Raw genomic sequence first — 10,362 nt, forward strand, 5'->3', positions numbered from 1 at the left:
AAAAACCCTGTTGGTAAAAGCAAAGATTTGAATTCTGCCTTTAATGTCATCACTCAACGGCAAAGCCCGCCCAGCAGTGGTGACGATCTGCCCTATTTGCTTAGACACAGCCCCATGTGGGAAGTACAACAGTCGCCATTGTTAGATCGTCACTGGAGCTACACAATGTCTGCGCCACGGAGGCACTACAGTTGTTTTGTATTAGGATGTACCGACCAGCATAACTGTCTTCATAGACTCCCGTAAGCTGAGTTATAGAGAACAGCATGGTTAAATTTCATTTATGAAGGCAATGTCCCGCTGAGAATCGGTAAAGTATTTCACGTTTCCGCCAATTATTTCATGCCGGACTGCTTCACAAATGAGGGCCAGTACAACGCTGGACTTTCAACGAGGTTGCTACTGAAACTGGGAGCAACACCAACACTTCGTGCCCAGTCCTCATATCCAGCAGAAGCAGTATCACACCTCATATTGTTGCTGATTAGTCTTTCAAAATTGCTACTCTTAATGGGCTTGTTATCGCGCTATATTGGTAATGTTGCTAACAATAGAACTACAGCGTCTAACTGTATTTATTGACGCTGCCCTCACATGCTGTCGGGCTTATCGTAAACAATACGTAAAGTAAGTGTGACAGTACATGATAGAACAACGTTGAAAGCGTAGTATAACTGTAGTGACGCTAAACTATACCTGCTCAACCTCCATGCAGCATTTATTCTCTGGCTCTGTAGTGATTTTACTGCAATTCCCACACGAGCACCTGCACAGCGATTTATACATTATAATGACGGACCGTGCTAATGCTTATCGATCACTTGAAGAACGTTAATTTCACAATAACTGCAAAATTACAACTAACCATTCGGAAACGTCCGGTTCAATTCTTAAGGTTGTCACTTCTTCTTGTCTCTCCATCAGTGTCAGACTCCGGTTCGTACATATAGGGCTGAACACCACTAACAATTACTGACATTTTGATGTTTTGATGTGGCCGGTAAGCATCAGCACGAGTTCCTGAAACTCCGCCCTCCTCTGGAGCGGGGGCTGGGACGAAAAGCTCATTAACATTTAAAGAGATATAAGCAAAGCCGGTGCGTTTTTACACACACTCAAAAACGGGCAACTTCAACATTATATAATAAATGATCCGCTGGGTATTTTGAGCTAAAACTTCACATACACACTCTGGGGACACCAGAGACTTATTCCACATCCAGTAAAACCATTCGAACAACCTCTCCTTAAATGTACAACATTACTGAATTGCAAATAGTAACGTTATCTGCCACTATTTATAAATACCAATAGCATATACCCAGATAGCACAGGTACATCTGTAATATGTCTGCTAAAGATCTGGAGACCTGGAAAACATCTGCTGTGTAAAAACATCTGCTAAACATCTTAGCAAGAGCTGTTGTACATCCATTCTAAATCATACACATTTTACAGGCATTTTCTAGAGGTCTATATGACATCTGACAGCAGACGTCTCAGATGAGCAAACAGCATCTGCCAGATGTCTTGCAGATGAAAATGTAGACATCAAATAGATGTCTGCCCGATGTACGTGTGCTATCAGGGTAACTATAATTTCCACTTAATCCAAAGAAAATACAGCTATTTTTGGTAAGTGTAAATACTATATCGCTAAGAAATGCTGCTACTTTCACTTTGTGTAAACAGAACCTACTGCTATTTAAACTTAGTGCAAATAGCCGCAGCCTTATTTTCAAGAGGGTTCAAAACAGCATTTCTGACACTTTATTTTCCAGTTTATTTTTCCAGTTTATTTTTATTTAGATAACAAGAGAGGAGGAAGTTATTGAGAATGAAGAGGAGTTAATTCGGTATGAAATCAAAATAATCGCGGTGAGCTGCTATTCTTGCACTTTTGTATATTTCAGAAGAACGTAAAAGCTTTTCATGGGACATCTCTGCTTATGTTTCAGTCAGAATAAAAAAATTTTATGGAATAATGTAAACAGGATAATGTTAGTCTTTAATCTAACGAATAAATTTCCACCAGTATAAATGTAGGCATAATCATGTAGATTTCTGTTTTTCAGAAATTTAAGGGTTTTAAAAATGCAAAGGGAATTCAGTATGTGTAAACATATCAAGATGAAGTTTGATTTGTCAGGTATGGTGACTGTAACAAAGCTCAAAAAAACGGGAAGGAAAGAGGCGGGAACCGGCGAACATTTAAGAATAAACTTAAATCAAAAATAAACAAACAATAATACGGAAGTAAAAGGCCACACAAACATAAACACAAAACTTAACATTTACGGGCCCGGTCCTCTCTCGTCGGCAGTCCCGTCACTCGTCCTCTTATGCTCCCGAGCTCCCCCATGAGGCATGCGGGACCGGTGCGTCTACAGCTGATACTCATTATCACTCACGCCACCGGCCCCGCTTTCCTGCCCCACGGCTCTCGTCCCGCCTTCCTCACTACATACCCCCATCGCCCCTCACAGGCCGGGGGTACCACCGCGCCTGTGCTTACTCCACCGCCGGGGGGCCCCCCTTGAAAGCCCCAGCACCTGGGGGTACGCACCGACGAGACGAGAGAATGGAGCCGGGAGCACCCCGAGCGACAGGGACGAGAGAGGGGAGAGAGGAAAAAAAATAGTCTGGTTCCCCGACACGCTGTCGTTCGGTCCTCAGCCAGCCGAGAGGCTCTTCCTCGCGGTGCTGTGCGGTGGTGCTGGACATCGGGGGGACGGCCCGCTCCTCCTCCGCTTCTTGGCGGTGGCTTCTTTGGCTGAGGGTAGCCGGCAGCGAGTTTTCCATTCCCTGCTCCTCCCCTTTTCCTCGGTGGACGGCAGCAGGCTCCGGCCCACGGCAAACGGCCCGAACTCCTCCGCTCCCTCCTCTATGGCCGCCACCCCACCTCGGCCCAGGAGCACGGCAGCGAGGTCCTCGTCCCAGCCGATTCCTCGTGGTCCAGCACCACCGCTTCTCAGCACCGCAATGCCCCTCGGCGGCGAGGGCTCTTCGACAGCATGTCCCTCCTTCCTTCCGGGTTTCGGCACCAATGTAGCAAAGCTCAATAAAACGGAAAGGAAGAAGGCGGGAACCGGCGAACATTCAAACACTTTAATAAAAAAATAAACAAAACACCAGTAAAAACAGGCCGGCAGCCCCTCACGGACGACTGCTGGCCACACGAACTTAAACAAAACGTAACATTTCCGGGCCCGGTCCTCTCTCGTCGGCAGTCCCGTCACTCGTCCTCTTATGCTCCCGAGCTCCCCCATGAGGCATGCGGGACCGGTGTGCGTACAGCTGATACTCATTATCACTCACGCCACCGGCCCCGCATTCCTGCCCAACGGCTCTCGTCCCGCCTTCCTCGCTACAATGATCCATACCCGAAATGTGACCTCTGCATTTAACCCATCCAGAGAGTAGTGAACACAAGTGGTGAACACACGTACACCCGGAGCAGTGGGCAGCTATCACTGCAGCGCCCGGGGAGCAAGTAGGGGTAAGGTGCCTTGCTCAAGGGCACCTCAGTTGTTACCCGCCGGCCCTGAGGATCGAACCAGCAACCTTCTGGTCACGAGTCCGACTCTCTAACCTGGAAACACTGCAATACCAGGTCGATGCGTGGAGTGGGCGGGGCGAGCCCCGCTTCCAGCTCCGCGCTTCAAAAATCCATTTAATATATGGTCCCCATATAGGGGACGTATCAGATATTAAACTGATAATAACAGATACTACACTTGATCTTAGCCAGAAGGCCGAGAAGCGATGAGAAGATGAAGGCATGTGGCATTAAACTGGACAAGAGGTGATACATGTTTTCAGGTAAAATCAATTACACCTTTGTGTTTCACATTGAAATAAAATTTACCATGAAATCAAACCTTTTTTACTGGACAAAACTGTTTGTCATAGACCCATGAATGAGATGTCAAATCCACGACTTATTAAGGAGAGGTGTGCTATGAATTTCCGTTAACAGTTATAACCCTTGTATAGGGACCAATTCTCACTATTAACTAGTTGCTTATTAGCATGCATATTTTTAGAATATTGACTGTTTATTAGAAATTATAAAGAACATATTCTGCATGACCATATTCTACATCCCTAATCCTACCCAATACCTAAACCTAACAACTATTATATTAACTATTAACCAAATTAGGAGTTTATTGAGACAAACGTCATAATTAATGATTTGTTAATAGCGAGAATTGGATCTTAAAATAAAGTGTGAGCGAATTTTCCAGTGATTGGGTGTTAATCCGACTAGTGAAAAATCATGGAAAAAATCCCATAGGCTTGACAATGGCATTACATTTTTGCAGGGACAAACTGGCCATCTGGAGCACCTGGACTTTCCCCCCACCCTAGCAACCGTACAAACAGCCACCCATGTGTCCGGAACCAACTACTTCCATACTATATAGTGGCCGAAATTCAGAATGGGGTTATATAGACATTTGGGCGGGCACTTTTATTTTGGTTGACAAACCAGTTTGTGGCCACTCCCTAACAACTTACAAGAGTACCCTAGCAACCGTATAGCAATATGAACAAGCCATATCCCAAATCCACAACATCGTACAGACCTGGTTATGCTATATTGAAAGCTTTCCTGTGGCTCATGCCAAGGTCATGGGTTCGAGCCCAGGGGATTGCACATAGTCAGAAACAAATGTATAGTACAATGCAAGTCACTTTGGATAAAAGCATCTGCCAAATGCATAAATGTAAACCTTGAGCACTTTAGCAACTGCCCAGTGACAAATTTTGCATGGCAAGCAGCACACAAATATAAACATATAAAAATATAAAAAACAAAGTATAATTTATGCTTTCTTTTTAAAGGATACCGGTTTAAACATGATGGGATCATGGTGCAGTGGTGTAACCTTATCAAGCGATGGGACGATGAATCCTTAACAGAGCAAGAAAACCTCAAACAAACATATAAGATGGGCTGTAACTGCACGGTAATAAGACAACAACAACTGTCAATTCTGTCATGATTTGGTTTCAGGCTCTTCATGTTACAGGCTTTGTTATGTGAAACACAAAAGTCAGAATATGACTGAAGAACTATTTCTATAACATAGATAGGCTAGTCAAACACGTCACACTCATGTCAATGTCCAACTGTACGTCAGCTCAAACTCATGTCAAACTCTCATCTCCACAGATCTCTACGTGCTTTGGCAGTCCATGTTGTTCCCAATCTAAGAAAGAATGTACGTGGGAAAAAAATCAAGCAAACAATCTTGTTTTGCGCAGTCGTTATGGAGCACAATTATTCTTTACTGTTTGCAGCTGGTTCTGTCATCAAAGACATTTTTACTAGACATGCTATAATAGAGATGCTGATCTTGCATGTGTTTTACAAGACAGGTGAGCAACTGTTTAGATTCCTTTATTGATTATTATCGATGATTATTATATCGATCAACAAAGTTAGTCTTATTGTTTGAATGTCTTTTTCTTATTGTAGCACATGTGTCATGTATATATTTACTGAAAAAGCAGTTATCGTTTTTAGATCATCTGACTAAGTGTAACCGGTCTGTGAGGAGTCACCCCTGGCACAATCAGCGTCGCCATGGAGATGGAGGAAATCAGAGCAGCACACCTGCCGCCCATCAGCGCCTCGTGCCAAACGGCTATAAAAGCCGCTGGCAATCGCAGGAAGGTGAGCAACGTCTCCAGAGCACAGAGATCACACTCAAGCTTTGTTCTTGTGGTTTTTTTCCAGACTTGGACGATTGAGCGAACGACCGGAAGGAACGCCCATCCCGCCCCGCTACTCGCAGCAACTGGACAGGCCGGCCCAACGACTCATACCCTCCTCGGCTCTGGAGAGTAACGGATCCGATGATAGGATTGACCCGGCTCCCCAACCCTGTACTTCTTTCGTCTCCTCCGGGAGGCTATCAATAAACTTACCCTCCGGGGTCATACTCTTTACCTACTGTGTACGTGTCGTTGCTCTGCCTGTCACAGGTCCCACTTGCACCGCTCTGCACGGGCCTCGATCCGGCGACGGTCCGGATGGGAGACGGGAGCTCTAACGAGGAGGCTAAAGACCAGGAGGCTAAAGACTCTTCACTAGCTGGCCTCCGTTACATAAGTACATTCATTTTATGAATTATGTCTAATAATTAAATAAAATCAAGTCATCAAACGCAATAAACATGATTTCTCATTCACGTCTGATTGATTATTAGCGGTGGAGTTGAAGACGACAGTTCCGTTCTCCTTCACAACGTCATCAAGATACGCCTTTGTAGTTGTTTTGAACATATCTGTTTTGAATGCGGCTCTAGCTCTAGCGGCGGATTTTACAAATTGCGCCTTTAAATGCATGAAACAGGATATTTTTCTAATTTCTTTATCTTCGACTTTATTAAAAATGCATACGGTGTAACACGTCTAAAAGAACCATATGAAAAATTCCTCTCAAAACTCCAAATAGAAAAAAACTTCACCACAATGTTTAATATGCTGTGAAATTCTAAATTTTGTGGCTATGCCACGAACGGCCGTGAGACTGGGTTGTCACCAGTGACATGCACAAAATAAAGTATTGCAAAATGTTTTGATCTTTTTATGGTGTTGTTAATGTAAAGTATGACTCCAAGGATGTAAAAAGTATTTGAAAATTATACTTAAGTGAAAGTACAGATAATGGGGGAAAATGTACCTAAATTAAAAGTTAAAGTATCTAGCTAAAAATATACTTAAGTGAAAGTAAGTACTACATTAAATTGTATTACAAATGTAAAAGTAACAGAATGAAAAGATTCTTGTTCAAGCATTTATTCTTCCAATATTAAGTGAATGAACATTGACTGTGAGACAAAGAATACATTTCATCTCGTAAGAATCCTTACTAACGCCACCACTGGAAAATAACTTGTTAAGACACTTCTTCAACCCTGCTCCCAGGGACCCACTGTCCAGCCAGGGGTGCATTCCACTTCACTTCAGATACCCTCGCAAACTTCCCTAAGCACTTCCCCTCGGGAAATACTCAACTCAACTCAACTTTATTTATATAGCGCTTTTACAATTTTCATTGTTACAAAGCAGCTGTACATGAGACACATTGACTACAAGCAAAACAATCAAAGTTGTACCTGCAAAAACAAGAAAAGGTTGAAAACACAGAAGACAGACACACCCACACACAAAACACTCCACACACACAACACGCACACGCACCAACACACACAGACACAGAGACACACACACACACACATACACACACACACACACACACACACACACACACGCACGTACACAGACAAGTACGCACACACACACACGCTCAGTGAGAGCACACATTTAGGATAAAGGAGAGAGAAGCACAGGTCAAATATAACAGATAATAAATTCCTATATGCAATATTAATTAAGTAAAACTTTAAGATTCTAAAGCAGCCCCCCCGGTCAGGCAGATAGTGCAAAAACAGTATGCAAACGGTGGCGAGGAACCCAAAACTCTAATCGAGAAAAAAAACCTCAGGAGAACCCAGGCCCAACCAGGGGATTCCAGTTCCCCTCTGGCAAAAGCTGCTGCCTCTGCACAAGCTCCAGAGAACTTGCACAACAAGGCTAAATAAAATAAATAAACTTAATAATAAAATAAATTATAGTTTAAGATTATCATTAATAATCTAATAGCATTTGAAGTTTTGTGGTGAAGACATGTCAAGAGACCGCGTCCTTCTTTATCCAGCTCTATCATCTCAGCTCTTGTCAGGTCCCCACTTCCCATTCTCCGCTCTACCATCAGGTCAGGCCATGAACTGCATCCTGCTCGCTGTGGTAACCTTGGAACAATGAGACAAGACTGGCTGAGAGTAGAGTACTGTTCTGTACTCTTTGATGCAACAAGTACATCAGTTGTGTTTTTGGTTCCGGTTGATCTAACTAATGCAGCCTAAACCCTCTGAAGATTTATATTATGGAAGAGTAGTGTATGCAAGATTAAAAAGATGCGTCTTTAGTCTAGATTTAAACTGACAGAGTGTGTCTGCCTCCCGGACAGTGCAGGGAAGACTATTCCAAAGTTTAGGCGCTAGATAGGAAAAGGATCTACCACCTGCACTTGATTTTGAAATTCTAGGTATTACCAACTGACAGGACGCCTGAGAGCGTAATGCACGTGAAGGACTGTAATACAAAAGGAGTTCATTCAAGTACTGAGGAGCTAAACCATGTAAGGCTTTATAGGTAATAAGCAAGATTTTAAAGTTAACGCGATGCTTTATAGGTAACCAGTGCAAGGTTGACAGAACCGGGCTAATATGTTCATACTTTTTTGTACGTGTAAGAACTCGAGCTGCCGCGTTTTGGACCAATTGGAGTTTTTGTAATAAGCCTGCAGGGCAACCACCTAACAGTGCATTACAGTAATCTAGTCTTGATGTCATGAATGCATGAATTAACTTCTCTGCATCTGAGATTGACAGCATATGACGTAGTTTAGATATATTCTTAAAATGGAAAAACGCAATTTTACAGGTGTTGGCGACGTGGCTCTCAAATGACAGATTACTATCGAATAGAACGCCAAGATTCTTTGCTGACGACGAGGGTTTTATGGAACATCCGTCAATAGTTAAACAGTATTCTTGGTTGTTACTTATAGCAGTTTTCGGTCCAATAAGTAACACTTCCGTTTTGTCCGAGTTCAGTAATAAAAAGTTGTTACTCATCCAGTTTTTTATATCGACTATGCATTCCATTATTCGATGGAACTGCTGTGTTTCATGAGGCTTCGAGGAAATATAAAGTTGAGTATCATCAGCATAACAGTGAAAGCTAACTCCGTGTCGCTTTATTATATCTCCTAGAGGTAGCATGTATAATGCGAAGAGCAGAGGCCCTAAGACTGAGCCCTGTGGTACACCGTACTGGACTTGCGATTTGCGTGACACCTCATTGTTTATTGCTACAAATTGAAAACGGTCGGATAAATAAGATTTAAACCATTTCAAAGCTATTCCCTTATTGCCGACATTATTTTCGAGTCTATGTAGGAGTGTGCTGTGGTCAATGGTATTGAATGCAGCACTAAGGTCTAGCAGCACCAATAACGAGATACAACCTCGGTCAGACGCCAATAGCAGATCATTTGTAACTCTGATCAAAGCAGTCTCTGTACTGTGACATGCTCTAAATCCAGAGCATGTCCCACCAACATTTACCCACCAACATTTTGAAGTGCGTTATGAAGTGAAGGGAGCGAAACTACTTCATATGTACACTTCAAGCAGCTTTATATCCCACAATTCAACTTGACCGTGACGTCACCGCAGAACGCTCGACTGTAATGTATGGTATATTCATTTTTGAACAAACGCATACTAGTGTAGACTATATGTGACCCTGGATCACAAAACCAGTCTTAAGTAGCACGGGAACATTTTTAGTAAAAGACAAAAATACATTGTGTGGGTCAAAATTATCTATTTTTCTTTTATGCCAAAAATCATTAGGATATTAAGTAAAGATCATGTTCCATGAAGATATTTTGTAAATTTCCTACCTTAAATATATAAAAACTTTATTTTTGTGAGTGGATGGTCTGCCACAGTGCCCCTGATTAACAACTTCAAAGCAATTTTCTCAATATTTAGATTTTTTGCGCTCTCAGATTCTAGAGTTTTAAACGGTTGTATCTCAGCCAGATATTGTCCTATTCTAACAACTCATATATCTATAGAAAGTTTGTTTATTCAGCTTTCAGATTATGTAAAAATCTCAATTTCGAAAAATTGACCCATAAGACTGGTTTTGTTGTTCAGGGTCACATATTAATCATGTGGTGATTTAATTGCATAATATTTTTAACTAGATTAGCCTATGTTTACAGTCAAAGTTCATACTATTGATGTCAGATATCTTTTTTCTATATTTTCTACAACTGATATGTATATAGAATGGTACATAAAACAAATTAATAAGTGAATATGGGTTTATTTAATAATTCAGCTTCAAAGTGAATACCAAGTGGTCAAGGGCTTAGTGCGTTACATTTAAACCTTATTCAAGAGTTCAACCAGTAGTGGGCACTCGTGCAACATTATCAATGATGCACTCACCGGAATATTGTCATTTTCCGGGGATGGGAGTAAACACACCTCTGTGTCTGGTGGGAGAGAGGCTGCAGCAGCGTTTGTGGGAGCAGCACTCACTGTGACAAGCTATCGGTGGAGTTTGTGTGAAAAAAGAAGAGACTTTTGGAAGTTTGGCCAAATTCTTTTTTCTCTCTTCATTTTTGGGCTCTACTGGGGTATATGTAACGAGTGTGGCCCTGTCCCAAATGGCGCACTCTGGTCTTGAGGACCTCCTCTGAGT

The 10,362-nt window shown here is 42.4% G+C and overlaps 1 long non-coding RNA gene and 1 other non-coding gene across 4 annotated transcripts in view; one reads left to right on the forward strand and one right to left on the reverse strand.

Annotated features, from left to right (window-relative positions):
* The window catches only part of LOC130549540 (uncharacterized), an 11,591-nt gene extending 5,013 nt beyond the window's left edge, over nucleotides 1-6,578 (forward strand). The window contains exons 3-6 of one of the 3 annotated variants that reach the window (XR_008962217.1): nucleotides 3,748-3,822; nucleotides 4,852-4,976; nucleotides 5,183-5,388; nucleotides 5,537-6,577. This is a non-coding gene — a long non-coding RNA (uncharacterized LOC130549540). Of the gene's footprint in view, nucleotides 1-3,747; nucleotides 4,977-5,182; nucleotides 5,389-5,536 lie in introns of all 3 variants that reach the window. The other 2 variants (XR_008962215.1, XR_008962216.1) reach the window with 2 other exon arrangements.
* Nucleotides 3,578-3,767, reverse strand: LOC130549541 (U2 spliceosomal RNA). Its single transcript, XR_008962218.1, has one exon. It is a non-coding gene; the product is annotated as a U2 spliceosomal RNA (small nuclear RNA).
* Nucleotides 6,579-10,362: the final 3,784 nt, after the last annotated feature.

This window comes from Triplophysa rosa, unplaced genomic scaffold (genome assembly GCF_024868665.1).
Source record: "Triplophysa rosa unplaced genomic scaffold, Trosa_1v2 scaffold129_ERROPOS575971, whole genome shotgun sequence".
NCBI lineage: Eukaryota > Metazoa > Chordata > Actinopteri > Cypriniformes > Nemacheilidae > Triplophysa > Triplophysa rosa.